The 13,625-nt window shown below is 49.2% G+C and overlaps 1 long non-coding RNA gene across 1 annotated transcript; it reads right to left on the bottom strand.

The window, feature by feature from the left end:
- Nucleotides 1-268: 268 nt before the first annotated feature.
- On the bottom strand, nucleotides 269-4,205 carry LOC134947605 (uncharacterized). The gene is made up of 3 exons (XR_010182648.1): nucleotides 3,853-4,205; nucleotides 2,558-2,683; nucleotides 269-999 (listed from the first exon to the last, which is right to left on the bottom strand). It is a non-coding gene; the product is annotated as an uncharacterized LOC134947605 (long non-coding RNA).
- Between the last annotated feature and the right edge of the window lie 9,420 nt (nucleotides 4,206-13,625).

Genomic DNA, 13,625 nt, shown 5'->3' with positions numbered 1-13,625 from the left:
ACGCTTGAGACTGAAATCGCAAGGTGTGTGTGTGTGGGGGGGGGGAGGAGGATGTGGGTCTATTCATGATGCAGTGTAAACAGTGGAGAAGTTGCCTATGGCAACCAATCAGTGTTGAGGTAACATTTATAAAGTGTATTCTATACAATTATATAAGCTGATTGGTTGCCATGGGCAACTTCTTCACTGACTTACTTCTCCACACTTTTCACTGCTTCATGACTAGACCCCACAGAAATGTGAAAAGAGAGAGGGTGATCGGGTGAGTGTTAGAGACGGTGGGTCACAGAAAAGTCAGTAGGTGACAGGGAGAGGGTGACAGGAGAGAGAGCGGACGGGGAAAGGGTAACAGCAGGGAGAGGCAGTGGGAGAAGGGTAGAGAGTGAAGCTAGGGAGAGGCAGTGACCAGTGAGTGGAGGAAGGTGACAAGCAGAGGGGAAAACAGAGGGTGACATTGAGAGGGTGAGAGTCACTGGGTAACAAGCGAGAGAGGTGATGGGGAAATGGTGAACAACAGGAAGAGTGTAATAGAAGAGAGGTGACGGAGTGAGGGTTAATACCCCTTTTACACCGCCAGCATATAACACGGATTATTGCACATGAAGGTGCATAACCCGTGTTGCTGGCTGGTGTAAAAGGTTCGAGTTGGAATAATCCGGGTCGAGTGACCCGGTATTCCAACTCCGGTGGTTTGCAGGGTTGAACACGTGTTCAACTCGGCAAACTTTGCAGTGTACAGTGAATGTGCGGGCGGCGCTTGGAGATCATGTGATCTCCAAGTGCCACCCCCGCCGCGTCACTGGCAATATGCCGGGTTGGCGAGTGCAGTGGGAAAGGGAGCTGACGCAGGGCGCAGCCGGGTAGCACCCGTGTCAGGCTCCCGGCTGCGACCCGCGCTGTTGGTCTAAAAGCGGTATAAGAGTCAGTGAGTGATAGGGAGAGGGTCTCAGGAGAGAGGTGACGGGCGGGGAGAGGCAGTGGGTGATAGGCAGTGGGAAACTGCATTAATTAAAAAACAAAAAACACATTAATATGCCACTCCCCCATACAAATTTTTAATATACCGTCCCCCCCTCCCCTGCACACATTAATATACCACCACCCCCTCCCCTGCATACATTAATATACCACCATACCACCCCCCTCCCCTGCACACATTAATATACCCCCCTGCACACACTAATATACCACCCCACCTCCCCTGCACACATTAATATACCCCCCTGCACACACTAATATACCACCCCACCTCCCCTGCACACACTAATATACCCCCCCCTCCCCTGCACACATTAATATACACCCCCTCCGCTGCACACACTAATATACCACCCCCCTCCGCTGCACACATTAATATACCACCCCCCCTCCGCTGCACACATTAATATACCACCCTCCGCTGCACACATTAATATACCCCCCTCCGCTGCATACATTAATATACCCCCCTCCGCTGCACACACAAATATACCCCCCTCCGCTGCACACACTAATATACCACCCCCCTCCCCTGCACACACTAATATACCCCCCTGCACACACTAATATACCCCCCTTCCTCTGCACACATTAATATACCCCCCTCCCCTGCACACATTAATATACCCCCCCTCCCCTGCACACACTAATATACCCCCCTGCACACACTAATATACCACCCCCCCTCCCCTGAACACATTAATATACCACCCCCCCCTCACCTGCACACATTAATATACCACCCCCCTACCCTGCACACACTAATATACAACCCCCCCTGCACACATTAATATACCCCCCCTCCCCAGCACACACTAATATACCCCCCCTCCCCAGCACACACTAATATACCCCCCCTGCACACACTAATATACCCCCCCTGCACACACTAATATACCCTCCCCTGCACACACTAATATACCCTCCCCTGCACACACTAATATACCCCCCCTGCACACACTAATATACCACCCTCCTCCCCAGCACACACTAATATACCACCCTCCTCCCCAGCACACACTAATATACCCCCCCTGCACACACTAAAATACCACCCCTCCTCCCCTGCACACACTAATACCCCTTTCACATCGCACAAATAACCCGGTACCGACACGGCATATTGCCGTGTCGAACCGGGTCAGTGTGCGATGTGAAAGCACACTGGGCGATTTAGCGGGTCGCCTGACCCGGTAAATCAACCTGGTAAAAAAGAAGGGTTTTACCCGGGTTGATTACCGGGTCAGGTGCGGTGTGAATGGGAGCCGTGTCGATGCGACACGGTTCCCATTCACAAGATAGGGAGAGGCGGCGCTGGAGATGAGCTCATCTCCCGACGCCGCCTCCACCCCCGCCCCTGCTGCTGCTGCGGCCTCCGTTGTCATGGCAACCGACCCGGTATATTGCCGGGTCGGGAAGCCTGCAACGGAGCGCAAATGCCGGATCCCACCCGGTAAGTACACGTTTGTCTTACCGGGTAGGACCCGGCATTTGCGGTGTGAATGCAGCATAATATACAACCCCCCCTCCCCTCCACACACTAAAATTACCAGTTTCCCTCATTAGCAGCAGAATGTACCTGAGTCTGTGCTCCCCCATATGGTATGGCTTTCTGATAGACCTGCTGGGCTGCTGCTCCTCACGTCTGAAGGCTCCTCTCCTCTCCTCTCTCACAGTCACATGTGCACCAAGTGACTTCCTGTTCCTGTCCATGCAGGAAGCAAACTCAGCAGAACGTCGGCTTCTGTATGAGCACACTGCAGCATGTGGCTGCAAAGGGAAAATAAAAGTGCCCTGGCCCTGGGAATGGGGGGGTGGTAAGGGTGCAGGCAACATGCCTGAGCCCTCATGTGAGGCGCTATCACGGAGGTGGGGGGCGACAGATTTGTAGAGACAGCATTTTCTCATCAGTGTGTTCTGCCGCCCTCCAGTGGCCGGCGCTCATAGGCAGCTGCCTAAAGCTGCCTAGTGATAGCGCCGGCCCTGAATATACCCCCCTTCCCCTGCACACATTAATATACCCCCCTCCCCTGCACACATTAATATACCACCCCCCCTCCCCTGCACACACTAATATACCCCCCTGCACACACTAATATACCACCCCCCCTCCCCAGAACACATTAATATACCACCCCCCCCTCACCTGCACACATTAATATACCCCCCCTACCCTGCACACACTAATATACAACCCCCCCTGCACACATTAATATACCCCCCCCAGCACACACTAATATACCCCCCCTCCCCAGCACACACTAATATACCCCCCCTGCACACACTAATATACCCCCCCCTGCACACACTAATATACCCCCCCTGCACACACTAATATACCCCCCCCTGCACACACTAATATACCCCCCCTGCACACACTAATATACCCCCCCTGCACACACTAATATACCACCCTCCTCCCCAGCACACACTAATATACCACCCTCCTCCCCAGCACACACTAATATACCCCCCCTCCCCAGCACACACTAATATACCCCCCCTGCACACACTAATATACCCTCCCCTGCACACACTAATATACCCTCCCCTGCACACACTAATATACCCTCCCCTGCACACACTAATATACCCTCCCCTGCACACACTAATATACCCCCCCCTGCACACACTAATATACCACCCTCCTCCCCAGCACACACTAATATACCACCCTCCTCCCCAGCACACACTAATATACCACCCCTGCACACACTAATATACCACCCCCCTCCCCAGCACACACTAATATACCCCCCCTGCACACACTAAAATACCACCCCTCCTCCCCTGCACACACTAATATACAACCCCCCCTCCCCTCCCCTGCACACACTAAAATTACCAGTTTCCCTCATTAGCAGCAGAATGTACCTGAGTCTGTGCTCCCCCATATGGTATGGCTTTCTGATAGACCTGCTGGGCTGCTGCTCCTCACGTCTGAAGGCTCCTCTCCTCTCCTCTCTCACAGTCACATGTGCACCAAGTGACTTCCTGTTCCTGTCCATGCAGGAAGCAAACTCAGCAGAACGTCGGCTTCTGTATGAGCACACTGCAGCATGTGGCTGCAAAGGGAAAATAAAAGTGCCCTGGGGATGGGGGGGTGGTAAGGGTGCAGGCAACATGCCTGAGCCCTCATGTGAGGCGCTATCACGGAGGTGGGGGGCGACAGATTTGTAGAGACAGCATTTTCTCATCAGTGTGTTCTGCCGCCCTCCAGTGGCCGGCGCTCATAGGCAGCTGCCTAAAGCTGCCTAGTGATAGCGCCGGCCCTGTATTTGGTATGTACAAAGGAATATGTCTATGTCGAGAACATTCAGCTGATGTAGTTTATAAGTTTATTCACACTTGATTAAATTGCAAAGTATTCAGCAAATAATTTAAACATGCAGTTAACATCAAAGTATTTTACCAAATAATTAAAAGACAGTGCATTATTTGTGAGTGTGTCAGATTTAGACCTGGTAAATGTACATTTGTTATGTGGGCATACAATTGCTGTTTGGAGTAATTTGTAACTGCAGTGTTTGGCAAGTAATTGCTGAACAGGTGAATTCATTTGCTAATTAATTGCTAAATAGGGCAGACACACTTGTAACAATACTTCACAAGTGCTTAGTAGCTGCAGACTTATAGGCCCTACACACTGGCCGATTTTTTGAAAGATATGAACGATCTCGTTCATAAATGAATGAGAACTCGTTCATATCTTTCAGTGTGGAGGCTCCAGCGATGAACGATGCGCGGCCCCGCGCTCGTTCATTGCTGGTCCCCCGTCGGCTGTACATGCAGGCCAATATGGATGATCTCGTCCATATTTGCCTGCACTTCAATGCAGCCGGGTGACGGGGGGAGTGAAGAAACTTCACTCCCCCCGTCACTGCCCCCCCGCCGCCGGGTCGCTCGTCGGCCGTATCCGCCGTTGGGCAGCTCGGCGGCGGGTCGGCCAGTGTGTAGGGCCCTTTACTCCTCGGCTGCATTAAGTTAGCAATCATTTGTTGTGTACTTTTTACCATCGGATACGCATTTCTACTCAAAACACGCCTACTGCCGGTTGCATACTCCCACACTAGCCGCCCACTTTTACGCCCATTTCATTAGATAGCGAAGCCGAGCCTCTGCCACGCCTCCGTCACTCCCTGTTTTCGGTGGTGTAGTACGAACTGATTTTCAGTTAGTAATTTTGCACAAGCGTCGTATCGCTCCCTTTGCGCAAGCGCATTTCTGCTTTCGCGCATGCGCAGTTTGCGATTTTTTGCCGTTTGCGATGCGATGAACTGCTGCAATCAACTCGGAATGAGGGCCATTGTGTGCAACCTGTTTTCTACTGTAATAGTTGCTTAAGACACTTTACAATATCTGAGGGAAAATTCCTAATTTTCTTTTTGTTAGCCATCGATTTACTGGCTTTTCAGTTGGCAGGCCAATTAATAAAGTTCCAAATGGCTTTTCCCTTTTTACCTGGTATGAGTCACTACTAGTGATTTATTATGAGTCAGGCAGCAGTCTCCTGAGTCAACCCCTGGTAGTTATTGCCAAGAGCTACGGCACTAAGGAGAGAACACAACTAGGATGGAGGCACTACATTTGAGAAGAGATGTAATTTAACTTTATCCAACTGCACATACTATTGAACAGTAGATTATAAGTCATTAAAGGTTTAACAAACTTTAATGTAAAATACAAAAATAGGCAAATCAGGCAATGCTGGCATGTTTCAATAATGCTTAGATCAGAAGATGTGATAAAGAATAGAATAATCATGTCTTTCCATCATTAGTAACATTACTAATAAATTTCATTTGAGTTTTAGAAAATGCTGAATTATCAATGAGAAGCCAACATTTCCATTGTAACTCTTGTTCTAATATTGGCCTGGCTCTGTGGTGTACTTATGTCTAAATAAAGTATTGCAGTACTGTCACACCACTTGCCCACTACCAGCAATCTTATTGGTAAATATATATCTACCAATTAGAGTGCTTGAAGCTGTCTTATGGAAATGACGGTAAATAGCTTTATCTGCTGAATTGCTCTCTTTTTTTCTCCCTTTAATGGTGTGTGAAATAGTGATGAGCGGGTTCGGTTCCTCGGAATCCGAACCCCACCGAACTTCAGCCTTTTTACACGGGTCCGAGGCAGGTTCGAACCTTCCCGCCTTGCTCGGCTAACCCGAGCGCGCCCGAACGTCATCATCCCGCTGTCGGATTCTCGCAAGGCTCGAATTCTATCGCGAGACTCGGATTCTATATAAGGAGCCGCGCGTCGCCGCCATTTTCACACGTGCATTGAGATTGATAGGGAGAGGACGTGGCTGGCGTCCTCTCCGTTTATAGAGAAGAGAGTAGAGAGTTAGAGACACTATTTCTCTAACGTCCTAAGTGGATGCTGGGGACTCCGTCAGGACCATGGGGAATAGCGGCTCCGCAGGAGACAGGGCACAAAAATAAAGCTTTAGGATTAGGTGGTGTGTACTGGCTCCTCCCCCTATGACCCTCCTCCAAGCCTCAGTTAGGTTTTTGTGCCCGTCCGAGCAGGGTGCAATCTAGGTGGCTCTCCTAAAGAGCTGCTTAGAAAAAGTTTTTAGGTTTTTTATTTTCAGTGAGTCCTGCTGGCAACAGGCTCACTGCATCGAGGGACTTAGGGGAGAGAATTTCAACTCACTTGCGTGCAGGATGGATTGGATTCTTAGGCTACTGGACACCATTAGCTCCAGAGGGAGTCGGAACACAGGTCTCACCCTGGGGTTCGTCCCGGAGCCGCGCCGCCGACCCCCCTTACAGATGCTGAAGATTGAAGGTCCGGAAACAGGCGGCAGAAGGCTCTTCAGTCTTCATGAAGGTAGCGCACAGCACTGCAGCTGTGCGCCATTGTTGTCACACACTTCACACCAAGCGGTCACGGAGGGTGCAGGGCGCTGCTGGGGGCGCCCTGGGCAGCAATATTTAATACCTTTATGGCAAAAGAATACATCACATATAGCCATTGAGGCTATATGTATGTATTTAACCCATGCCAGATATCTAAAACTCCGGGAGAAAAGCCCGCCGAAATAGGGGGCGGGGCTTATTCTCCTCAGCACACAGCGCCATTTTCCTGCTCAGCTCCGCTGTGAGGAAGGCTCCCAGGACTCTCCCCTGCACTGCACTACAGAAACAGGGTAAAACAGAGAGGGGGGGCATTTTTTGGCGATATTTTGATATAATTAAGCTGCTATAAGGAACAACACTTATATAAGGTTGTTCCCATATATATTATGGCGCTTGGGTGTGTGCTGGCAAACTCTCCCTCTGTCTCCCCAAAGGGCTAGTGGGGTCCTGTCTTCGATAAGAGCATTCCCTGTGTGTCTGCTGTGTGTCGGTACGTGTGTGTCGACATGTATGAGGACGATGCTGGTGTGGAGGCAGAGCAATTGCCGATAATGGTGATGTCACCCCCCAGGGAGTCGACACCGGAATGGATGGCTTTGTTTATGGAATTACGTGATAATGTCAGCACATTACAAAAATCAGTTGACGACATGAGACGGCCGGCAAACCAGTTAGTACCTGCCCAGGCGTCTCAGACACCGTCAGGGGCTGTAAAGCGCCCTTTACCTCAGTCGGTCGACACAGACCCAGACACAGACACTGAATCTAGTGTCGACGGTGATGAAACAAACGTATTTTCAAGTAGGGCCACACGTTATATGATCACGGCAATGAAGGAGGCTTTGCATATCTCTGATACTGCAAGTACCACAAAAAGGGGTATTATGTGGGGGGTGAAAAAACTACCTGTAGTTTTTCCTGAATCAGAGGAATTAAATGATGTATGTGATGAAGCGTGGGTTAACCCAGATAGAAAAGTGCTAATTTCAAAAAAGTTATTAGCATTATACCCTTTCCCGCCAGAGGTTAGGGCGCGCTGGGAAACACCCCCTAGGGTGGATAAGGCGCTCACACGCTTATCAAAACAAGTGGCGTTACCGTCTCCTGATACGGCCGCCCTCAGGGATCCAGCTGATAGGAGACTGGAAACTACCCTAAAAAGTATATACACACATACTGGTGTTATACTGTGACCAGCCATCGCCTCAGCCTGGATGTGCAGTGCTGGGGTCGTCTGGTTGGATTCCCTGACTGAAAATATTAATACCCTGGATAGGGACAGTATTTTATTGACTATAGAGCAATTAAAGGATGCTTTCCTTTATATGCGAGATGCTCAGAGAGATATTTGCGCTCTGGCATCGATAGTAAATGCGATGTCCATATCTGCCAGAAGGAGTTTATGGACGCGACAGTGGTCAGGTGATGCGGATTCCAAACGACATATGGAAGTATTGCCGTATAAAGGGGAGGAATTATTTGGCGTCGGTCTATCGGATCTGGTGGCCACGGCAACTGCCGGAAAATCCACCTTTTTACCTCAGACCCCCTCCCAACAGAAAAAGACACCGTCTTTTCAGCCGCAGTCCTTTCGGTCCTATAAGAACAAGCGGACAAAAGGACAGTCATATCTGCCTCGGGGCAGAGGAAGGGGTAAGAGAGGGCAGCAAGCAGCCCCTGCCCAGGAACAGAAGCCCTCTCAGGGTTCTGCAAAGCCCTCAGCATGACGCTGGGGCCTTACAAGCGGACTCAGGAGCGGTGGGGGGTCGACTCAAGAATTTCAGCGCACAGTGGGCTTGCTCACAGGTGGACCCCTGGATCCTGCAGGTAGTATCTCAGGGTTACAGGTTGGAATTCGAGAAGTCTCCCCCTCGCAGGTTCCTAAAGTCTGCTTTGCCAACGTCTCCCTCAGACAGGGCGACGGTATTGGAAGCCATTCACAAGCTGTTTTCTCAGCAGGTGATAGTCAAGGTACCCCTCCTACAACAGGGAAAGGGGTATTACTCCACGCTATTTGTGGTACCGAAGCCGGACGGCTCGGTAAGACCTATTCTAAATCTGAAATCTTTGAACCTGTACATACAAAAATTCAAGTTCAAGATGGAGTCACTCAGAGCAGTGATAGCGAATCTGGAAGAAGGGGACTTTATGGTGTCCCTGGACATAAAGGATGCTTACCTGCATGTCCCAATTTGCCCTTCACATCAAGGGTACCTTAGGTTCGTGGTGCAAAACTGTCATTATCAGTTTCAGACGCTGCCGTTTGGATTGTCCACGGCACCTCGGGTCTTTACCAAGGTAATGGCCGAAATGATGATTCTTCTGCGAAGAAGAGGCGTATTAATTATCCCTTACTTGGACGATCTCCTGATAAGGGCAAGGTCCAGAGAACAGCTGGAGGACGGAGTAGCACTAACCCGACTAGTGCTGCAACAACACGGGTGGATTCTGAATTTTCCAAAATCTCAGTTGACCCCGACGACACGTCTGCTGTTCCTGGGAATGATTCTGGACACGGTTCAGAAAAAGGTGTTTCTTCCGGAGGAGAAAGCCAGGGAGTTATCCGAACTTGTCAGGAACCTCCTAAAACCAGGGAAAGTGTCTGTGCATCAATGCACAAGAGTCCTGGGAAAGATGGTGGCTTCTTACGAAGCGATTCCATTCGGCAGATTCCACGCACGAACTTTTCAGTGGGATCTGCTGGACAAATGGTCCGGATCACATCTGCAGATGCATCAGCGGATAACCTTATCGCCACGGACAAGGGTGTCTCTTCTGTGGTGGTTGCAGAGTGCTCATCTGTTAGAGGGCCGCAGATTCGGCATACAGGACTGGGTCCTGGTGACCACGGATGCCAGTCTGAGAGGCTGGGGAGCGGTCACACAGGGAAGAAACTTCCAGGGAGTATGGTCAAGCCTGGAGATGTCTCTTCACATAAATATACTGGAGCTAAGAGCGATTTACAATGCTCTAAGTCTGGCAAAACCCCTGCTTCAGGGTCAGCCGGTGTTGATCCAGTCGGACAACATCACGGCAGTCGCCCACGTAAACAGACAGGGCGGCACAAGAAGCAGGACAGCAATGGCAGAAGCTGCAAGGATTCTTCGCTGGGCGGAAGATCATGTGATAGCACTGTCAGCAGTATTCATTCCGGGAGTGGACAACTGGGAAGCAGACTTCCTCAGCAGACACGATCTACACCCGGGAGAGTGGGGACTTCATCCAGAAGTCTTCCACATGATTGTGAACCGTTGGGAAAAACCAATGGTGGATATGATGGCGTCCCGCCTCAACAAAAAACTGGACAGGTATTGCGCCAGGTCAAGAGACCCTCAGGCAATAGCTGTGGACGCTCTGGTAACACCGTGGGTGTTCCAGTCAGTGTATGTGTTCCCTCCTCTGCCTCTCATACCAAAAGTACTGAGAATTATACGGCAAAAGGGAGTAAGAACGATACTAGTGGCTCCGGATTGGCCAAGAAGAACTTGGTACCCGGAACTTCAAGAGATGCTCACGGAGGATCCGTGGCCTCTACCTCTAAGACGGGACCTGCTTCAGCAGGGACCGTGTCTATTCCAAGACTTACCGCGGCTGCGTTTGACGGCATGGCGGTTGAACGCCGAATTCTAAGGGAAAAAGGCATTCCGGAAGAGGTCATTCCTACACTGGTAAAAGCCAGGAAGGAGGTGACTGCACAACATTATCACCGCATTTGGAGAAAATATGTTGCGTGGTGTGAGGCCAGGAAGGCCCCCACGGAGGAATTTCAACGATTCCTACATTTCCTGCAAACAGGATTGTCTATGGGCCTAAAATTGGGGTCCATTAAGGTTCAAATTTCGGCCCTGTTGATTTTCTTCCAGAAAGAATTGGCTTCAGTTCCTGAAGTCCAGACTTTTGTAAAAGGAGTACTACATATACAGCCCCCGGTTGTGCCCCCAGTGGCACCGTGGGATCTTAATGTAGTCTTGGATTTTCTCAAATCCCATAGGTTTGAGCCGCTCAAATCGGTGGAGTTGAAGTATCTTACATGGAAAGTAACCATGCTACTGGCCCTGGCTTCAGCCAGGAGGGTATCAGAATTGGCGGCTTTATCATATAAGAGCCCATATCTGATTTTCCATACGGACAGGGCAGAACTGCGGACGCGTCCTCATTTTCTGCCTAAGGTGGTGTCAGCGTTTCACCTGAACCAGCCTATTGTGGTGCCTGCGGCTACTAACGATTTGGAGGATTCCAAGTTGTTGGAGGTGGTCCGGGCATTGAAAATATATATTTCAAGAACGGCGGGAGTCAGAAAGTCTGACTCACTGTTTATATTGTATGCACCCAACAAGATGGGTGCTCCTGCTTCTAAGCAGACGATTGCTCGTTGGATTTGTAGCACAATTCAACTTGCACATTCTGTGGCAGGCTTGCCACAACCTAAATCTGTCAAGGCCCATTCCACAAGGAAAGTGGGCTCATCCTGGGCGGCTGCCCGGGGGGTCTCGGCATTACAACTCTGCCGAGCTGCTACTTGGTCAGGGGCAAACACGTTTGCAAAATTCTACAAATTTGATACCCTGGCTGAGGAGGACCTTGAGTTCTCTCATTCGGTGCTGCAGAGTCATCCGCACTCTCCCGCCCGTTTGGGAGCTTTGGTATAATCCCCATGGTCCTGACGGAGTCCCTAGCATCCACTTAGGACGTTAGAGAAAATAAGAATTTACTTACCGATAATTCTATTTCTCGTAGTCCGTAGTGGATGCTGGGCGCCCATCCCAAGTGCGGATTGTCTGCAATACTTGTACATAGTTATTGTTACAAACAAATTCGGGTTGTTATTGTTGTGAGCCGTCTGTTCAGAGGCTCCTACGTTTGTCATACTGTTAACTGGGTTCAGATCACAAGTTATACGGTGTGATTGGTGTGGCTGGTATGAGTCTTACCCGGGATTCAATATCCTTCCTTATTGTGTACGCTCGTCCGGGCACAGTATCCTGACTGAGGCTTGGAGGAGGGTCATAGGGGGAGGAGCCAGTACACACGACCTAATCCTAAAGCTTTATTTTTGTGCCCTGTCTCCTGCGGAGCCGCTATTCCCCATGGTCCTGACGGAGTCCCCAGCATCCACTACGGACTACGAGAAATAGAATTATCGGTAAGTAAATTCTTATTTTAGTATTTACTAATTTTGGGGAGCATATTAGGACTGGAGTACTACTACTTGCTGATAGTGTGACCATTGACCACCAGTTTAATTAATCCGTCCTCTGCCTGAAAAAAAACGATACACAGTGTGACACAGTCACATACCATATCTGTGCTCAGCCTCAGTGTGCTGCATCATCATATGTAATACTGTATATCTGACTGTGCTGAGTGCTCACTGCTCACACAGCTTAATTGTGGGGGAGACTGGGGAGCAGTTAGAGCAGGAGTACATAAATAATATATTTTAAGTACAGTGCACACTTTTGCTGCCAGAGTGCCACACTGCCAGTGTGACTGACCAGTGACCACACTGACCACCAGTATATTGTGATTGTCTGCTTAGGACGGAGTACTACTTGCTGATAGTGTGACCAGTGACCAGTGACCACCACCAGTTTAATTAATCCGTTCTCTGCCTGAAAAAAAAACGATACACAGTGTGACACAGTCACATACCATATCTGTGCTCAGCCCAGTGTGCTGCATCATATGTAATACTGTATATCATTATCTGACTGTGCTGAGTGCTCACTGCTCACACAGCTTAATTGTGGGGGAGACTGGGGAGCAGTTATAGCAGGAGTACATATTTTAAGTACAGTGCACACTTTTGCTGCCAGAGTGCCACTGCCAGTGTGACTGACCAGTGACCACTGACCACCAGTATATTGTGATTGTCTGCTGACCACCAGTATATTGTGATTGTCTGCCTGAAAAAGTTAAACACTCGTCGTGTGGTGTTTTTATAAACGCATTCTGCAGACAGTGTCCAGCAGGTCCGTCATTACATAATATATACCTGTCCGGCTGCAGTACTAGTGTGATATATATATATATTTTAATTTTATCTCATTATCATCCAGTATATATTAGCAGCAGACACAGTACGGTAGTCCACGGCTGTAGCTACCTCTGTGTCGGCAGTCGCTCGTCCATCCATAATTGTATACCACCTACCCGTGTTTTTTTTTTCTATCTTCTTGATACTAGTAGCTTACTTTAGGAGTCTGCAGTGCTGACAGACAGTGTCCAGCAGGTCCGTCATTACATAATATATATACCTGTCCGGCTGCAGTACTAGTGTGATATATATATATATTTTAATTTTATCTCATTATCATCCAGTCTATATTAGCAGCAGACACAGTACGGTAGTCCACGGCTGTAGCTACCTCTGTGTCGGCAGTCACTCGTCCATCCATAATTGTATACCACCTACCCGTGTTTTTTTTTTCTATCTTCTTGATACTAGTAGCTTACTTTAGGAGTCTGCAGTGCTGACAGACAGTGTCCAGCAGGTCCGTCATTACATAATATATATACCTGTCCGGCTGCAGTACTAGTGTGATATATATATATATTTTAATTTTATCTCATTATCATCCAGTCTATATTAGCAGCAGACACAGTACGGTAGTCCACGGCTGTAGCTACCTCTGTGTCGGCAGTCGCTCGTCCATCCATAATTGTATACCACCTACCCGTGGTTTTTTTTTTCTATCTTCTTGATACTAGTAGCTTACTTTAGGAGTCTGCAGTGCTGACAGACAGTGTCCAGCAGGTCCGTCATTACATAATATA

This window comes from Pseudophryne corroboree, chromosome 8 (genome assembly GCF_028390025.1).
Source record: "Pseudophryne corroboree isolate aPseCor3 chromosome 8, aPseCor3.hap2, whole genome shotgun sequence".
Classification (NCBI taxonomy): domain Eukaryota; kingdom Metazoa; phylum Chordata; class Amphibia; order Anura; family Myobatrachidae; genus Pseudophryne; species Pseudophryne corroboree.
Note: the sequence above shows the minus strand (reverse complement) of the source record. Positions and strands in the feature narration are given on the sequence as shown.